The following is a 20,461-nucleotide window of genomic DNA, read 5'->3' as shown; positions in this document are numbered from 1 at the left end:
TTTTTTTGCGGTACACGGGCCTCTCACTGTTGTGGCCTCTCCCGTTGCGGAGCACAGGCTCCGGACGCGCAGGCTCAGCGGCCATGGCTCACGGGTCCAGCCACTCCGCGGCATGTGGGATCTTCTCGGATGGGGGCACGAACCCGTGTCCCCTGCATCGGCAGGCGGACTCTCAACCACTGCGCCACCATGGAATCACTAATGTGGTGCCTTTTAAAAGTACCTTGCTGGATTACAGCAGCCCAGACAGGGACACTTAAAGGACCCATGTAGACCCTCACCTATGTTCCAATGACAAATCAGTCTCGAAGATGAAGAAAATATTTTATTTGTTAGATGTTGCCTGTACTAAAATGAGTTGAGCTGTCTGCGTGGGCAGAAATTTGTTTGGTTAGAAATTGAATTCATGATGTGTGTCCAGTCTTCCCTAATGATCCACATAAGGAAAGGGAAATACTCCCACACAGGATCAGTTTACAAAGTCTTGGGAAATCAATAACTCTCTGGGTTTATCTAACACACATGCCCACTCCTGACTCAGCCTGCTCAAGTCAGGAGCTTTTCGGAAATGCAGCGAGCTCCCTAAACAGATATGAGAGCTCTTATTTCATCACCGGAACATGTTTTCTGAAAGGCGGTGCTGAGCCCCAGCACACAGACTAGCTTGGACACAATCCTCAGGGTCCAAGGTTGCTTGCAGATGGCCTCCCTATTATGCATATCAGATTCTCCCAGCAACCCTCCTCCCTCCTCCTCTTGCAACGCCCCGTGCCTGCTTGCTGGCTGGGCCTGAAGTCTCTCTGACGAAGACAAAGTTTTTCACTGATGGCTAGAGAGAGAGCCTGAATGAACATACATACCCCAGGATACAGCTTACATGGCTACCAAGCTGTCACCTGGCAGTACCTGGAGGAGAGCAAAGGGCCCAGAAAGGGAAACTTAGAGGTAAGAACAAGGTTGACCTACTTTAGAATTCGGTCAAGCATCAGCTCTGGACCACAGTAACCAAGGCCCCTTTTTGCCCCTGTCCTCCCCCATCCATGCAGGGCACCTTCCATCATTGTCTGCTTCTTGAGCCCAGAGAGACTCAAAGAAGGTCTTCAAGAAAACACATGCCCTAATTTGTCTTTTGTCCCTGAAGCCATGGACATAAGGGTCACAGTATGCTATGCTGAATAGGGCCATGAACTGTGTAGGCACATGGAATTTTGGACAAACCACTTAACCCCTCTAGGCCTCAGTTTCTTCATCTGTAAAGTGAGTGGTTAAACTGGAAATTTTCCAAGTTCTTTTCTAGTGCTCAAAGACTGCTGAACTCTTTGGATTCTGTAGAATGTTGGGGATTCTGTATGTTGCCCTCTTGAGTGAAGATATACTTGGGGCATACCCGATACAGTCCTTTGAGGCTCCTCCTGCCTACAGTTGATTATGTGTGAATCCTAGAGAGCGTCAGAACTATCTGGGTTCTTGGTCTTTGCCGCCTCCTAGCTGTGTGTGACCTTGGAAAACCTTTGCACCTCTGCTTCTTTATTGCTAGAACAAAGTGAAAGCTCCTGCTTGGCCAGGTCAGTGGGAGGTTAGAATTGATGTAGCCAAGGAGATGTTGGCTCCCTTCCTTCCTTCTTGCTGATGGAGTCATACTGGGCTGGATGTGTTCAGAGGAGGTAAGCTCAAGAACTGTTCCACAGATGTATCGGTTAGGCTTATTGGCTAAGCTGCTGTAACAAAGAGACCCCAAAATACAGTGGCCCAAATGTGTTCAAATTTAATTTCTCTCTTATTAACCGAGATAATAAGCTAGAGGGAGGAGGCTAGTGAGCAGCTCTGCTCTGTGAAACCTTAATTTTCCACATCCTGCTCTTCTTTAAGACCAGCTCAGAGCCCACCTTTCTTGGAGGCCCCGGATCCCTCTTGTCCACAGGGATCACACACCGTCAGTTCTCCTCAGTGGACACTGCACTCACTGCCTTGCAGGGCTGGATAACTTTGCAGGTGAGAAAGCTGTGACTCCCCCACCAGGTTGGGAGCCCCTTGAGGTCAAGGGTCATGTGTTCTTGACATTTATTCCCATGGTGTTGGCACATGGCAGGCTCTCCGGGGGGGTTTGCCCCGAGTGAATGCATTACTGGAAACGTCAGCCAGCCACAATCATGAAAGCTGAGGTGTTTGCTTAGTCATCACCGCTACATATTTTTCAGCTTAATTGCCATGCAGTTTCTTCATATCTTCCAATAAATGAAAGAAAAAATGTGTATTGGGGGTTGTGTGAAAATTAACTCTCATAAAAATCCTTGACTCACCACAAAAATTCAAGAAATGTGCTTCTTACACATGGACACAGAAATGTGGATTCTCCTGTCCTGTGCAAGTTAAGAGCCTTGGGTGCAAGAGCTGACTGGGGTGCCCAGTGGAGCAAATATTTCTATTCTGCGTTACGTTTATAGACTCAGATTTCGTAGTGGAGAAACTTGCTGCAGTGGTTGGTTGTGGTAACTGCCCCTCTTTAACTAGTTTATGGCTAATCCCCATCTCAAATAGCAGTGTAATTCACTCATCTACCATGGTGTTGATTTTACAATTTGTGCATTGAAGGGAAAACCACACTGCTCAAGTGAACTGGTCAATGGGAGGCCTGTTGAGATATTTCACAGTGGGTATGGGTTGGCGAGGGAGGATATATTTTGTTTCACCTGCTTTAAACATTTTCAGACTAACATTCTCTGTGGCTGTTCTCTGTGTTAGATCAAACTTCAAGTTCTTTCTTACTGAGCATCTTGGTCCTGCCCACTGCTGCCCCTTTAGTCTATTTCTGCAGTGAGTGAGATGTTATGTGTCCTTTTCTGGCACTGGAACCTTCATAAACGTGGCAAAACTTCCTCTGCTTTGGCTGCTGGCTAAAACCTATGGCTCTACACATAAGCAGCCTCGTAAACTGGGATGCCTCATACGGTTGTGCAGGCTGTACACTGCATGACTTCAAGGAGCGCCATTTACATGGACCACAGTGGAACCTCCAAAGCTGTATTGGTACAGCCTCCGCAATATTCCAGGAAAGCCCCATCTCATAGATTACCTGAAAATTTCTCTATATGCCAAAAGCATTCTTCTAGATACCACCCTGAATAAAACAGACAAAAGTTCCTACCCCCAGGAAGCTTACATTCCAGTGAGGGGAATACATGATAAACAAATTACATACGGGCACATATGTAATGTTATATCTGCATTACATATATGTAATATTATATTAGTTGGTGATAAAGATGTAGAAAATAAATCAGGGAAGGCGAAGAGAGTGGGAGGAGGTGAATGTTAAATAGAGTAGGGATCTGGGAAGGATTTTCTGAGAAGATGCCACTTGAGCAAAGCCTGAGGAGACAAGGGAGTGTGCTGTGTGGATCCCTGGGGGAAGAACGTTCCACACGGAAGGAATAGCAAGTGCAAAATCCCCGAGGCAGGAGTGTGCCTGGCATATTGAAGAAACAGCAAGAAGGCTGGTGTGGCCGCAGTGGGGCCAGGGAGTCGGGTAGTGACGTGGTCAGACAGATCCGGAAGCAGGACCATGTTGGGCTTTGGAAGGCTGTGATGTACCTGGACCTTACACTGCATCAGATGAAAAGCCATTTGACGGTTTTGAGCAGAGGAGAGACAACAGTTAAACAAAAGTCACTCTGACTAATGAGCTGAGATCAGACAAAGGAGACAAGAGTAGAAGCAGGAGACCAATTAGGAGACAGTTACAAGGATTCAGAGGTGACGGTGCCTTGAGCCAGCTTGGTAGTAGGACCAGATGAGAAAGGGTCGTATTCTGGATATATTTTGTAGGTAGAGCTAATAGGACTTGTTGACAGATGCAATAAGGGTATGAAAGAAAGGGAGGAGTTAAGGATGACTCTGACGTTGTTGGAAGGCTGGAGCTGTCTTGAGCTCCATGCCCTCCCAGGTAGTAGAACATGGGGCAGCAGATTTGGACATGCCAGGATTGAGGGGCTGGTTAGACACCAAGTGAGGGTAAGCGAGCTTGAGTTCTGGCTGGATGTAAACAATCTGATGGTGTTTGGAGCCAGGACACTGGAGGAGACGCCCACTGGGGTGAATGCAGGTAGAGCAGGGGCAGCCAGGGACAGAGCCCTGGGGCACTGCAAAGCTAAGAATTCACCAAAGCATCCCACCCTCCTTTTTTAAACCTAATTTCCTAGGCCGTATTTAACAAATCTTGTTATTTTCAGGTCTATAAACCTCCTACATTCTTCTTAGAACAAGTCAAATACATTGAAACCAGTGCTGTAGCAGGGACATCACGTCATCCATTTAAGAAATCCTTATTGAGAGCCCGTTATGTGTGGGCTTTAGGAGCTGGGGATAACCAGCCAGCCTCTGGCCCTGAGAAACTTCTGTTACCGTTGAGGAAGATGACACAACTTGACATGGAAATAAACACACCAGATAAATTCAAATTGCAGCAGGGGCTGTGAAGAAACTAGAACAGATAAAGGAGGAGAGGGTAATTCAGGACAGGAATGGTGGTTTCACTGAGGACATGTTCTTTGAACTGAAACCAAGGTGATGATAAGGAGGCACTCCATGTTTGGAGGAGGAAGGAGAGTTCCAGGCCGAGGAAGCAGCCAGTCCCAAGGCCTGAGATGGGAACGAGCTAGGCTGCCTCGGGATGACGGAAAGTAGAGAGCTGGTGTGGCGGGGAGTGTGAAAGGGGGAGCTGTGTCAGGGACAAGGTTAGAGAGGTGGGCAAGGGGCTGGGTGGTCCAGGTTGAGTCTCGCTGGCCTGGCAAGAACATTGGGTTTTATTTCCCAGCAGGCGAGTGGTGGTGGGCTGTGGTTCATCCTGACTACTCAGTGCAGCACGGCCTGTAGAGAAGCAGGGAGACTGGCATGGCTGGGGGCGGGGCGGAGGGGCGTGTCACAGGGAATGAGGACAGAAATGGTACAAGTGGGGGAAGGGGCTCTGGTGTCGTTTGAAGGCATGGCTGACTGACGGCATGAAGGAGGAGGAAAGTCAAGGATGACTCCTAGGTTTTGGCTTGAGCAACTGAATGGATGTTGGCACAGGTTACGAGATAGGGCAAACTGGAAGAGGACCAGGCTGGGGGGAGAAACGAAGAGTTCCACTATGACTCTGACTGTGAGATGACGTTAAATTTGAGATGCCTGTTAGCTGCTTTGCAATTCTGCACGTTGTCTACAAAGGAAGTCACACATTCATTCAATTAACATTTGTTGAATGAGTGAGTGGACGCCAACCCTTTTTGGATGAGGGAGGCCAGGCTGGGAGTTAAAGATTGGTGATTAGCGTCAGTGGTGATGCTAACATAATACCTTAGGAAGCAGTGTCACCGATGTCATTGTGACCAGTCATCTGGGAACGATGATCTCTCTTCATAGGTGAAGGATCTATGTCAGAGAGAGTCTGCAGGACCCATGTGCCCGCCCCAGGGGCAGATCCAGACCCTGTACCTATGCTTTTTCCACTATCCCACACCACAGGCCCCCTAGAGAGCTGTCACAGAATGTCCCACGTGATGTGGAAACAGCCGTGGCCCTTGGGCACATGGTGGGTAACTCTGGCCAGCCAGAAGCTACGGACCCAGTTTCAGCCTGAAGTGGTCAGGGCCATCAGTAGGCAGCCCAAAGCCGGCCAGGGCTTCCAAACAGGCCTGACCCAGCTCTGTGACAAGAGCAATGTGTCACCCTCAGGCAGGGCTCCTCTCCTTGTCTCTGAGTCAGAAACATCGTGGGGGAAGGTTGGCTCAGGCTTCGGGAATGGAATCCAGGCCAGGTTTCTTCTGCAGGAGCCAGGCCTCTTCTCTGGGCAGTTGGCTTCACTGGAGTTAATTAATGAGGGGGCAGGAGGGGTGGGCATGGCCCCTTGTCCAAGACTATAGCCTCTCATGTCCCTGTTTCCAAATTTACAATCTCACAACCCAGTTTGGCATTCCCTTTAAGAAAATTTATTTTTGTAAATGTTCACGTCAAAGGTAGAAATATAGATATTTACTTTGCAGATGAAAATGATATATATTAAATAATAACTGTAACAGTGAGTCTCAAATTTAAGCATAACAAGCAGTGGGGAGAAGAGGTGGTATCTTAGTTCACTCGGGCTGCAATAACAACATACCACATATCTGGTAGCTTATAAACACCATAAATTTATTTCTCATGGTTCTGGAGGCTGGGAAGGGAAGTCCAAGATCAAGGTATCAGCATGGTCAGGTTCTGTTGAGCGCTCTCTTTCTTCCTGGTTCATAGCTGGTACCTTCTCTCTGTCTTCACATGGTAGAAGGGCCTAGGGATCCCTCTGAAACCTCTTTTATAAAGGCACTAATCCCAGTCATGAGGCTCCACCCTCATGACCTAAGCGCCTCCCAAAGGCCCCACCTCCTAATACCATCACATTTGGGGGTTAGGATTTCAACATATGAATTTGGGGGGACACAAACATTCTAACCATAGCAGACAGTATTATGAAGTGATTAAGAGCTTGAAATCTGAAGCCAGACTGCCTGCATTTGACTCCAGACTCTATTACTTACTAGTTATGTGTCTTTGGGAAAGTTTCTTCATCTCTTTGTACCTCAGTTTATTCATCTGTAAGATGGGGATAATAAGAGTACCCAATCATAGATTGTACTGAGGAATAAATGAGTTAATTAATGTCAAGTACTTGGAATAGTGCCTGCACATAGTATTCTATAGGTAAAAGCTATTATTAATAATAGTATTGTTTTTATAGCTAGATGACTTGTTAAAATTGCCAAGTCCAGAGTCATACACATAGAGTTTCTGTTTCAGTGAACCCCACTGAATTTTTGTGAATTTTCCACAAGCACTACAAGAGATTTTTGATGCAACAGGAACAAAGTGACACTTTGAGAAACCCTGGACTATAAGGCAAACATGGCATCCAGGAACAGGGCAAGGTGTGATGTACTACAGAGAGAAAAATGGGAGTAAAGAATAATGTACTCTTCCCTGATTCATAATTTCATACTCTTCAGTGTGCTGTGTTTAGAAAAGAATCCACTGAGCTCTTGCAATGGACACAAAGAGAGTAATTTAACAGTACTATTGATTTTTCCCTATTACTTTCTTTTGATATATCTCTCACCACCAGATTATTTAATTGAGATATAATTCACATACCATAAAATTCAACATTTTAAAGTGTGTAATTCAGTGTTGTTTAGTATATTGGCAAAGATGTGCAATTGTCTCCACTACCTAATTCCAGAATATTTTCATCACTATCCACCGAGAAAGAAAAATATACCCATTACAGTCACTCCCCAGTCTCTTCTCCTCCCAGCCCCTGGCAACCACTAATCTCCTTTTTGTTCCTATGGATTTGCCTCTTCTGGACATTTCATGTAGATGGAATCTCACAATATATGGCCTTTTGTGATAGGCTTCTTTCATTTAGCCTGCTTTCAAGGTTCATCCATTTTGTAGCATGTATCAATAGTTTTGTGTTTTTTTCCTAGCTAAGTAACCTTCTATTGTATGGGTATATCACATTGAGTTTACCCATTCATCAGTCGATAGGCATTTAGGTTGTTTCACTTTTTTGGCTATTATGAACCATGCTGCAATGAAATTTGTGTACACATATTTGTGTAGACTGATGCTTTCATTTCTCTCGAGTATATTCCTAGGAGTAGAGTTGCCTGGTCCATATGGTAATTCAATGTCAAATTTTTTTAAGAACTGTTTTCCAAAGCAACTTCACCATTTTACACTCCCACTAACAATGTGTGAGAGTTTCAATTTCTCCACATCTTCACCAACACTTTTCTGTATAATGTCTCTTTTATTTTAGCCATCCTAGTGTGTGTGAATTGGTATCTCATTGTGGTGTTGATTTGTATTTTCCTAATGATGTTGAGCACCTCTTCATCTGTCACTTTCTGGTCCTGCCAGGTTTTGGGTCCCCAGGCTGGGGCTCTCAGGACATGATGGCATTTACAACAGTGCTGTTGACTCCCTCTCATCAAGCCTAAAGAGGTGCATATCTTAGCAGAGTATGAGCAAAATCTAGGCTCTTTCTGCGACAGGTGTGGTTTTTGCCTGAGAGCACAGCAAAGGAAATTAGCGGCAAAAAAAGTTTTAAAATGATTGATATTTCACAAACTGAGTAGCTAAAGAAAATAAACTAACATAAATAAGGTATAGGAGAAACTCTATTGGAAGAAATTTTATTATTTAAATACTTTCTAGAAAGATATTTACTTTCAGTGAAACCCACTGGCCTGCTTTACCCTCCTGTACATGATGAGTGGCACCACTGTCCCTGTGGACAAATGTCACCTGCCATTTCAGTAAACAAAGGATGTTGTGGCCATAAAGGCATCAGCCACTGCAGCTGACCCAATAGTGCATTCTGAGGGGAATTTTGGATGGAGAAAAACTGGATACTGGCCCTAGTTAAGATGCATATGGAAGGAATAATTTCAGTGAGCCCAGACTTTTGTATCTTCTCATACACAGAAAAGCACTAAAATCATTAACTTGAGATGTCTGGGGTTTTTTGTGATTAGCAGTAATCTTTTGATGTTCGACTACACAGGGATTTTGTTTGTTTGTTTGTTTGTTTTTGTTTCTAGCAAAAACTCCTGTATATCCTGGCTCCTCCCTTACCTCTTTGGAACAGTCCCTCGGGGCTATCTGAGAGGCTGCCATCCTGGGCTATAGTTCTCAGTAATGCCCCAGATAAAACATAATTGTCAACTTTTAGGTTGGACATTTTTTTTCATTTGACACCCCGGACATCCAGTGATCCCGTAATATAAAAAGATAAACTGGCATTTTCTTGGAACTAGGAGTTAAACTTCCTTCAGAGAGATCTCATGATCTAACCCACCCACAGGATGTTTCCTGACTGCTGAGGGGTTTATTTAGAGTCCTCAGTTTCTCAATCATAAGAATTTCTAAGTGTTTCCAGTCTGCAGTCTGGGGATTAGAAGGCTAAATTCTTGGGCGCCTGGAAAGGGGAGTATATCACTAAGAATCTCTAAGCCTAAACTTGACGGGAAATGGATTCGATTTTCACTTATAGTGCAAACCAAGAATTCCCTAAAAATGAGATTGCAAATCCAGTGGGAATCCTACCGAGGATATTCTGGGAGGTTCCAGAACCTTTGTCGTTGCTTGGGAAATTCGGTTCTAAACTTAAATGTCCCCTCTCCAGGCACATCCTGTCATCCTGTGAGTGTCATGATGTATCACTTTGCTTTTTAGAGCTTATAGTAGTAGAAATCTCAAACCAAGGCAGATTTTTAAAAAAAGAAGTTAGCAGTTGTTTACACAAAATTCTGTTCTCTGAGGGAGTTGTGTCAAAACCTGAGTGTTAGAACATCTTTGCCACTCTGGAAAGCAGCTAACTGGAGAGAGAATAAGAGAAGAAAGGAGGGCCAGTGACAGCTGCTGTAGGTGGCATTTGTATATTTTATAAAAGGTCCAGCCTTTACCACTTAGTGGCTATTGTGGTTTGGGAAAATTACTTTCTATGAACCTCCATTTCTTCCTCTGAAAAACCAAGATAAGGCTACTTACCTCAAAAGGGTGATTTGAGACATTCATAAACAATGAAGAGAGCACTTGCGTTGTTTTGTTTTTCTCCTCAAACTTTTCCCAGACCCCAACCCCAAACCAGGGAATAATTCCAGGCATTCAGAAGGTATTCTATAAAAATTTTCTTAGATGAAACAAATCCAGTTTTCTGGTTGAATAAAATATTGAATAGATGAGTGCATTTGGTCATTTAACAAATATTTACTGGGTGCCTCTTATGTTCCAGAGACTGTTCTAGGTACTGAAAAGATAGCTGTGAACAAAACAGACAAAAATCCATGCCCTCATGGAGCTTCCATGCTAGAAAGGAGAGAGACTCTAAATAATAAATCATGAAAATGGAATGGATGTTAACTAGAGGTGAGTGTTATAGACAAAAATAAACCAGGGGAGGAGGAGAATACAGAGTGGCAGGAGTGAGGTGAGGCTATAGATGGGTCAGGGTATTCTCTCTCTCTCTCTTTTTTTTTTTTTTTTTAGGTACTTAGAAGTTATTGAAGTGTAGCATACACATAGAAAAGTCATGAGTGTACAGTTCAGTGAATTATTGCAAGGTGAAAATATAAGTGTGCCCAACATATACAATATAACCAGAACCTCAGAAGGCTTCCTTAAGATACTTCCCAATCACTCCTCCTTCCCTCTTCCCTAAAGGTCAATACTCTTCTGATCTCTAATAAAATACATTAGCTTTGCCTGCCTTTAAACTCTACATAGTGGAATCATCAGAGGGTCGGGGTATTCGTGAGGGCTCCACTTTACAGTTCCAAAGGCTGGATTCTTTGGGGGTGAGTTAGCCTTCCAGGGCTCATTTCTAAAGAGGCGTCATCTTCCAGCTCAGTGGTCACTCTGGCCCCAGGCGCCCAGCAGACAGGCTCAGGATCGAAAGCTAGGCAGCAGTTGTGAGGATGAGTACCGACCAGATGGGCACATGGAAGGAGACTCTGGGGCAGTGCTCATTGCCCCAGGGAATTAGATCACATTGGGAAAGATTCTCCACCTTGGCTCTGTCTAAAATGTCCTGCGCTGTGTTTCCTTAAAGAGCACTGGACAGAGACCAGTTTCTCACACTTCAAAGCCCTTCCCTGTTTGCATTGCACAAGTGACACATTCCTGTCCAAAATCATCCAGACAAACAGCTGCTAATTTCCTAGCAACACTGCCCTAGCCATTCTTGTATGGAATGGAATTAATCCTGGCATAGAAATAGAAGTTTATATTTCAGAAAAAAAACCTTTCAAAATTCCTTCTCCCTGTCTGCCTAATCCATCCCCAGGGACCATCTTGGACCAAGCTCAGCAGGGAGTTCCCTCAGCAACTTGAAAGCCCTGACTGTGTGATAGCTTTGTCGGGAGGACTCACAGAAATGCTAGTATTCACAACACTTGCATTTGTGTAGAGCCACCATGGGCTGTTTCTTGACTTCATGGAATCATCAGTTTCTCCCTTATGACAAGTTTAGTAGGAAGTCTGAGCAAGCCTACAGAAAATGATTTAGAATCACATAATGTCAGGGTAAAAAGGCCTTACCCAACTGTCTGGTGGAGGACGGAAAGTAGGTTGTATCCTGCACTTGTTCCAATGCTTGGTGTTGGCTCCCAGTAGCACGTCTGTGAAGGAGTCTCAGGCAGCTGGGTGGGAAAGGAAGTGATGGGTGATCGATTAGCAATGTCTGGCATGGATGAGATGCAGTAAAGGAGCATGCCTCTTGGGTATTTACCATGCCTGATCTAGGGCCAACTTCTCATTTTACAAATGAAGGAACTGAAATTCAGAGAGTTGAGGTGCCCCCATCAAGACTGTACCCCAATGAGAAGCAGAACTGGACTCCGAATCCAGCCCTTTAGCTTTCCATCTGGGTATTTTTTTCAACACCAACTCTTTTGCTTTCTTTCATAAGGTCTGAAGAGGGCTGGTTTAGTGAGGCAAGGAGAGACCAGGGAGCTGGCTGGCTCTAATGCCTGACACACGGCTCACGGGAATGAGCTGCTCTGGTGGTCTCTGCCTGGTTCCTGCTCCCTCTCCCCCCTCCCAGCAGGACTGCATGCCTCAAGCTATTGTGGACCCAGAAGGAAGAACGAGGGGTACTCCCAATGCAGAAGTCTACAGTGATGCCCACGGGCCTGAATTCCTGATCCAGAGCTTGAAGTTATTCCCTTCTCCCTGTAATTACAGTATATCACCCTCATCGTTCTTACCATCCCAGTTTGGGTGGGCTTAAACTTCTAATGGTATGCACAGAAATGCTTTTATTTTTCACTCAGAGTAATATTGACATAAATTGCATTTACTTCTATTTTAAAACTTAGCTTGCTGGCTAAGAATAACTGATTTATTTGGTGAGAAAAGACATTTGTATGTGGATGTCACTAGAAGGAAAAAGGGACCAGAGAGGATTTTTTTGTTGTTGTTTGTTTTCATTTTAACTTATCAAGAGAAAAGCTTTCTTTTAAAAATAAAATAAAATAATCCCTGGCTCAACTGATAATATTTGCCTTTTCTTTTGGCCCAGGACCTGGTCTTAGGCCAAGCTCCATGCTGGTCGTCACCTCCTCCTGAAATGCTCTGACCTCTCGCCTGGCAAACGTTGTTCTCCCCTTTTGTGTCTAAAGTTCTCCTTTTCCTAGGGGTAAGAAGAAAAAAAATTATTTAGTTCAATAAACACTTACTGAGCACCTTCAGTGTGTCAGGTACTGTACTCGGCCCTCAGGACTCAAAAATGAAGACACTAAGCCCCCTGCCCTTGGGAAATTTAACTGGAACTTGGAATGAGACAGAGAAACACAATGCTGAGCCTTGTGCCCTGTTATCTCGTTTCATCTTCACCCTAAATCTACTCTTCTGGTGGTCACGGGCTGTGTCTCTTGTTCTCCACTCTGTCCTCAGCACCAAGCACAGAGCCTGGCACATGGTGCTGGGAAAGACTATAACTCATTGAATAATTGTCCTTAAAACCACCCTAAAATGCAGGCATTTTTCCCCTTTTACAGAGAAAGAATTGAAGTTGACAGAGACTAAGTAACCCCTCCTAAGGTCTGCTAGGAGTGATGACTTTGGTCATTTGTTTCCAAACCCTTGGCTTTTTCCTCCCTTATACTACCCCACACTACTTCACTTTTCTCGACCCAGTTTTCTCATCTGTAAATTCAGAGGAGCAGACTGGATGATTCTACGATCCCTCCAAGCTCTAAATTTCATAGCCAGTGTCCAAAGCTGGTACTAGAATGCATATACTCATTTTCTCCGAGAGGGTTTTTATGTGTTGTTGTTTTTAACATGCATTTCTTTTGCCCTTATTATACCACCAGCTCTTGGATCTTAATATTTCATTTTATAACCTATTTGTAGCACCCTCAGATCTATGTTTGATGCTCAAAGACTTCTCATTTTTTAAAGTTCATGACTCCCTATAAACCTGCCTTATCTATGCTAAGGAAACCATACACACTTCACTTCCCAACACCAGATGTTTTTTTCCCCTGTTTTGTCTCAGAAACAGCAGCAAGCTTTGAGTGCTCTGTAGCAGGCCTCAAAGAATCTCATGCTTTAGGATGCAGAAAATATTTATTGAAAATGATGATTCCTGATTTTGTAGGGAAAAACACAGACTTTAAAATTTTGTGGGATCATAAAAAATCCATTGCATTTTTATACACTAACAATGAAAAATCAAAAATGAAATTAAGAAACATTTCTAGTTATAATAGCATCAAAAAGAATAAAATACTCAGGAACAAGTTAGCAAAAGAAGTGCAAGACTGAAAAATTTAAAACATTGAAGAAAATTGAAGATCTAAATATGTGGAAAGACATCCCATGTTTGTGAATTGGATTAATACTGTTAAGATGGTCACACTTCCCAAATTGATTTACAGACCCAACACAATCTCTAGCAACAACCCACCTGGCTTTTTTTTTTTTTTTACAGAAATTGATGAACATACTAAAACTAATATGGAAATGCAAGGGACCCAGGATACCCAAAACATTCTTGAAAAAGAAGGGCAAAGTTAGAAGACATACTTCGTGATTTCAAAACTGCAAAGCTACAGTAATAAAGACAGTGTAGTACTAGAATAAGGATAGACATATAGATTCGTGGAATAGAATTGAAGGTATAGAAGTAAACTCTTACATTTACGGCCAATTGATTTTGACAAGGATGTCAAGACAATTCAATAGGGGAAAGAGTAGTCTTTTTTTTTTTAATTTCAGAATTTTCAATATTTGTTTTTCTCTTTCTGACTTACTTCACTCTGTATGACAGTCTCTAGATCCATCCACGTCTCTACAAATGACCCAATTTCGTTCCTTTTTATGGCTGAGTAATATTCCATTGTATAAATGTACCACTTCTTCTATATCCATTCGTCTGTCAATGGGCATGTAGGTTGCTTCCATGACCTGGCTATTGTAAATAGTGCTGCAATGAACATTGGGGTGCATGTGTCTTTTTGACTTATGGTTTTCTCTGGGTATATGCCCAGTAGTGGGATTGCTGGATCATATGGTAATTCTATTTCTTGTTTTTTAAGAAACATCCATACTGTCCTCCATAGTGGCTGTATCAATTTATCATTGCAACAAGAAGAATAAAATACCTAGGAATAAGCCTACCTAGGGAGACAAAAGACCTGTATGCAGAAAACTATAAGACACTGATGAAAGAAATTAAAGATGATACCAACAGATGGAGAGATATACCATGTTCTTGGATTGGAAGAATCAATATTGTGAAAACGACTATAATACCCAAAGAAATCTACAGATTCAATGCAATCCCTATCAATTACCAATGGCATTTTTTACAGAATGAGAACAAAAAATCTTAAAATTTGTATGGAGACACAAAAGACCCCAAAAGACTAAAAAATGCCATTGGTAATTGATAGGGATTGCATTGAATCTGTAGATTTCTTTGGGTATTATAGTCATTTTCACAATATTGATTCTTCCAATCCAAGAACATGGTATATCTCTCCATCTGTTGGTATCATCTTTAATTTCTTTCATCAGTGTCTTATAGTTTTCTGCATACAGGTCTTTTGTCTCCCTAGGTAGGCTTATTCCTAGGTATTTTATTCTTCTTGTTGCAATGATAAATGGGAATGTTAAAGAATAGTCTTTCAACAAATGGTACTAGGACAAGTGTATATCCACATGCAAGTGAATGAAATTGGACTCCTAGCTCATACCATGTACAAAAATTAACTCAAAATGACCAAAAACCTAAATATAAGAACTAACATTATAAAACTCTTAGAAGGAAACATAGGTGTAAATTTTCATGACCCTGGATTGGGTAATGGTTTCTTATATGTGACACCAATAACAAGCAACCAAAGGCAAAAAATCGACAAGTCGGACTTCATCAAAATTGAAAACTTTTATGCTTCAGACACTATGAATAAAGTAAAAAGACAAGCCAAAGAATGGGAGAAAATATTTGCAAACCAGATATCTGATAAGGGTCTAATATCCCCATATAAAACCACAATTTGAAAATAGGCCAAGGATTTGAATAGACATGTCTCATAAGACGATACATAAATGTTCAATACACACATGAAAAGACCTTCAACATCATTAGTCACTAGGGATATATAATCAAAACTATAATAAGATGCCACTTCATGCACATTAGGATGACAATAATAAAAATGACAATAACAAGAATAATGAGGACGAGGGAGATTGGAACCCTCCTTCATTGATGGTGGGAATGTAAAATAGTGCAGTTGCTTTGAAAAACAGTTTAGCAGTTCCTCAGAAAGTTCAACACAGAGTTACCATATGACCCAGCAATTCCACTCCTAGGTGTGTATATATGAAAATATTTGATCACACAAACTCTTACACAGGAATGTTCAGAGCAGTATTATAGCCAGAAAGTGGAAATAGCCCGAATTTCAATCAACTGACGAATGGATAAGCCAAATATGGTACATCCATGCAATGGAATACTGTTTGGCAATAAAAAAGGTGAAATACTGATTCATGCTACAACATAGATGAACCTTGAAAACATTATGGCAAGTGAAAGAAGCCAGTCACAAAAGAGCACATATTATATGATTTCATTTATAATTACTGTACAGAATAGACAAATCTACAGAAACAGAAAAGAGAATAGTGTTTGCCAGGGGCTGGGGAAGTGAGGAATGGTGGTGACTGGTAACGGGTACACGTTTTTGCAGGGGAGTGGTGAAGAAAAGATTCTGGAAATGAATCGTGGTAATAGTTGTACAACTTTGTGAATACACTAAAAACTACTGAATTTTACACTTTAAAGGGGTGAATATTATAAAATATAAATTATATCTCAATAAAGCTGTTTAAATTTTATGGGACCAAAGAAATTCAATAGGGAAATGAGAGGCTAATGGAGAAACCCAGGCTAGCCCCCATTCTTAGCACCCAGAAGGCTCCCACCACCACTGTGGCAACAGTCACAGCCACAGAAATAAATCTGCATGGATCCTTAAAGGTTGTCTTGTCTACTTAGCTATTGATTCTTCAACTGCCTCTATAATATTCCCACCAGGTGATCATCTAGCCTATGCTTGACTAGGCTCTTTTTCTTCCTCTCCAAGCATTTGTTGAATACGTATTATGTGCCCAGCTCTGAGCTAAGCACTGCGAATATACTTTGCGATGTTGTCTCTTTAATGTAATAAACATTTATTTGAATATTGTAATGTGTAAGACATTTTACTGGTTTATATTCCTTTGTGTTTATTGATACCTGTTTTAGTTTGGGTTCTCCCAGAAGAAGACCCTGAGGCAAAGATTCAAGTGGAAATAGTTTATTTGGGAAGTAGAGGTAGCACTCAAAGGGAAGTGGGAAAGAGATCCAGGGAAGGAAAGGAAGCCAAGTAGTCAGCTACTACAGTAAGCCACTAAAGCTTAATCCTGAGGGGAAACTCTGAGACAAGGTGTAAAACACATGCCTGAAAACATATTCCACCCAAGGGCCAGGGAGCTGGGATATTCATGTGCTAAATTCAGAGACCCTGGTTGAGCGCTCATGCTGGAGATGTGTTACTTCTTAGCATCCCTGGCTGCTGAAGGAAGCACGGATTTTGCAGCCTTCCCCAGATCTAAATTGGGAGCGGGGAGAACCCTCAGGCACAAATGCAGATTCTAGCAATTGGTGTTTGGCAGGACCTGTGGTCCCTGGGGATACAGGTGGGACACTGACAGCATCAGCTACAATACCTTCCTCCTTCCACACCCTGGGGATGGTGTACAGGAATACACAAAATGCCACGAATTAGGTAAATGTGAAAAGAAAAATGATGTAAAGGAAAAGAAGCCTTTCTGGTAAGGGCACGAATATCCTAGTAGACTCAGAAAACAGGTGCTATTTCTCAGCGTATCCTTTGTTAAACTCTGGCTCTCCAAAAACACAGCCAAAACTACCTTTGGAAAAGGCAAAACTGAGCTGCCTGCTTCTCACAAACTTGACAGAGTCTCAGTAGCATGTCAAAGGTGAGAAGTTTGGTGGGTCTGAGGTCTAGTTTAAAGCAAGTCTTTCCGTGCAGGAGCCTGATTAGAACTAAGGATCTCAATGTGATAAAGATTAGCGAACACGGAAAGGTGAGCGTTTTGAAGTGAGAGTTCCAAAGTCTTGTTATTGAAAAGCCATGTGTTTGTTTAATGGTTTTGAGGGGGAAGTTCCTGAGGTAAGCAGAGTGATTTGCAACGTTAATCCTCCTGAGTGAGTGTTTTGTGGGATGGGAATTCCCTGCTAATGTTGCAGTAAAACTGTGTGGGCTTCCCTGGTGGCGTAGTGGCTGGGAGTCCGCCTGCCGACGCAGGGGACACGGGTTCGTGCCCCGGTCCGGGAAGATCCCACATGCCCGGAGCGGCTGGGCCCGTGAGCCATGGCCGCTGAGCCTGCGCGTCCGGAGCCTGTGCTCCGCAACGGGAGAGGCCGCAACAGTGAGAGGCCCGCGTACCGCAAAAAATAAAAAATAAAAAAAACAAAACTGTGTGGGCCGAAATGGTTTCTGTTCACACCTTCAGTGTGAGCGTATGATGTCACACAGTAAAACATGTTGTGGTGAAAGTAGTTCTCTAGGAAGTCAGTCACATGCGGCCCAGGTGCCAGTAATTCTTACTGAATAGGGAAAAAATGTGCACAGGTTCCATCTTGGAGGAGGAGCAGGATTAGAGGGGGAGTCTTGGCGAGCAGGGGTGTGACAGCTTCTGTGGCTGGCCCCGGGCATGCGGCCCTGGAGCCCCGCCCTTGGGCCCAGCGGGCAGGCTGAGAGCCGGGAGTCCCTGTAGAGACGTTTCCTAAATGACTCCTCTGCTGGAAATGTACCCCTGCAGCGGATCCTGCCTGCCTGGCTGCCAGGTTGGGCAGCTCTCTCACTGTCGCCAGAAAGGAAGTCACAGCAAGTCTGGCCTCCTGCTCGGGGGCCCCCTCCCAGCCCCTGCTTCTCCCTGACTCACCCTGCCGTTGTGGCTGCTGTCCTATTCTCTGTGGATCTGGGCAGGATGCTTTCTGTTAACTTAGCCTGGCGGGATCGCCAAAACCTCAGGGCTGCTCCACCACTTCTCTCCAGGGCCACTAATGCCAACGCGTGATGCAGGGCACTGTGTAGCCTCCAGCGTGCTTGTGCCACTGGCCTCATCAGGGGTTCGCTGTGCCCCTAGCAGGCAGGCGGGCGGGATCATGCTGTTCTCCCTCCTGACAGAAGGAACTGAGGCTCAAGGTCAAGTCGGTGAAAGAACTAGGCTAGCAACCGGGTCTTCTGACCTAGTGCAGAGTTCTTTCTGGGGTGGGAAACATCCGTGTATACTCATCTCTAAAACAATTGTGACAAAATCGTCACGTAAGGCTATGGTTCCACATCCAAATGAGAGAAACGGGTCTCTCTAGTCAGAAACACAGTTGCATTTGACTGCTATCCACACAGCCTTGCTATTCAAACATTTACAAATACAGGTGATTATTTTTTCCAGGATGATAGTAATAATGCTCATTACAGAAAATGTGCTTAGAGAGTGGATTTCTGTGCTTCAGGAGGAAAACCTTTGGTCCATTTTTTGGAGAAGATGACCTCATCTTAAATGAATGAATGCTCCTGGGGGAGGGCTGGGTCATGGTCCCGATGGTTTTGTGTTTCTAACAGAGGACTGGGCCCTTCTTACTCTCCAGGAGAGTAAATAAGTCCTTATGTTCCTAAGGGCTTAACAGAACATCGTGTCCTTTCCAACAAGCTGTTAAGGCTTGTTGCGCAAGAAAAGAAAAAGAACAAGAACTTTTGTGTAAAAGACCTGGGGATGGTGGGCACTGCTCCAGGGGGAAGGGGGTCACTAATGGATGGCTCAGCGGACAGACTCCATAGATGAGGGTGGTCTGAATCTGGGCTCGTGTCCTCAAAGTGCCTGATGACAGGACAGGGGAAAGAGCATTAGCGAGAAAGTTCTGATATCCAGGGGCTGCGCTGGACCAGAAGGGCCAACCTAAGATGCTGGGCCCATTAATAAGAGAAGGGCCCCCTGACCTTAGAGTGCCTGACTGATAGATCGACGTGTGAGGGAGTGAAGCTTTACAGAAGCCTGCTCTTCACACCTCCCCCAGCCCAGGACACCTGTAAGTCTCGGGAACATGGTCCTGGCTTGGGGTGGATTCCCATTTCTGTATTTGGAGGCCAGACAAGAATGGCTAGTGGAGCCTGAGCAGGGAGGGGAGGGGAACAGACACCGGTGTTGAAACATATGGAAAGTTGTAAGGATTTCGCACCCTTCCCCATCCCAGCAGGCGGAGATAATAGTGCTGAGCTCTGGAGAACCTTCCACCCTAAGCCCTCCCTGAACATCAGGAAGAGTTGACTCCAACTCTTTCTCCAACACTGGCTGTAGCACCTGTGCAAATGCAGGTTTTAGCCAGAACATTCCACCCTAAGAGAAAGGTAAGCCTCAGCACTCAGGAGTGCCGGTGACAGCGCCCTCCACCACCTTTCTTCTTCCCTAAGCCAGCAGCATCTTGCAGCTCCTGAAACTGGTGAAGGACGCCTGGGATTTTGCAGTCCAGAACCTTGCAACAGAAGGTGCTTATCAGTGGAAAGGGTAAGTCCAGGTGTCAGTAGAGCAGCGAGTGCGGCAAGGGGTGCGTGCAGGGCGCGTGTTCCTGCTGCTGCCCCTGCTTGGGGTCTCATTGGGATGGAACGGCTTTGGTGTGACCCTCCAGACATGATGAAAGTCCGGCCATCTCCTGGCTACTGCCTCTCTAGTTCACAGAACCCCTGTGAGGCAGGTGATGGAATGTGATTGAATCTTGGCTTGTGTATTGTGAGGATCACACGCATTTTTGTTTAATTAAATTGAATTCAATAATGTGTAAGCTACATGTGGGAGGCGAATAAAGGCCACCAAAGCTGTCCACATCCTAATCCCCAGAACCTGTGACTGTGTTAGGTTGCATGGCAAAGGGGAATCAGGATTACAGATGAAATTACTATGGTTGCTAACCAAATGCCTTTAAGATCAGGAGATAATCCTGGATTATCCAGGTGAGCCCGATATGATAACAAGGTCCTCAAAAGTGGAGGAGGGAGGCAAGAGAGGAGGTTGAAGTGGTGCGTTGTGGGCACTCAGTGTACCCCTGCCGAAACCTTGACTCCAGCCCGAGGAGACCCATGTTGGACCTCTTACCTACAGAACTGTAAGGTGATAAAGTTGTGTTGTATTAGCCTCTAAGTCTGTGGTAATTTGTTACAGCAGCCATAGGAAACTAATACACTGTGTAGTGACAAATCTTCAAGAAATAGCTCTCCAGGCATTGAGGGATGTTTCAGAGTTTTCAGATCTCAGCCTCAAACAAGGAAACCACTCTTGCTCCATTTTCTAGCTTTCTTGAGAT

This window comes from Neophocaena asiaeorientalis, unplaced genomic scaffold, assembly GCF_003031525.2.
Source record: "Neophocaena asiaeorientalis asiaeorientalis breed wild unplaced genomic scaffold, Neophocaena_asiaeorientalis_V1.1 scaffold147, whole genome shotgun sequence".
Classification (NCBI taxonomy): Eukaryota; Metazoa; Chordata; class Mammalia; order Artiodactyla; family Phocoenidae; genus Neophocaena; species Neophocaena asiaeorientalis.
The sequence above is the reverse complement of the archived record's forward strand: the minus strand, read 5'-3'. Positions refer to the sequence as shown.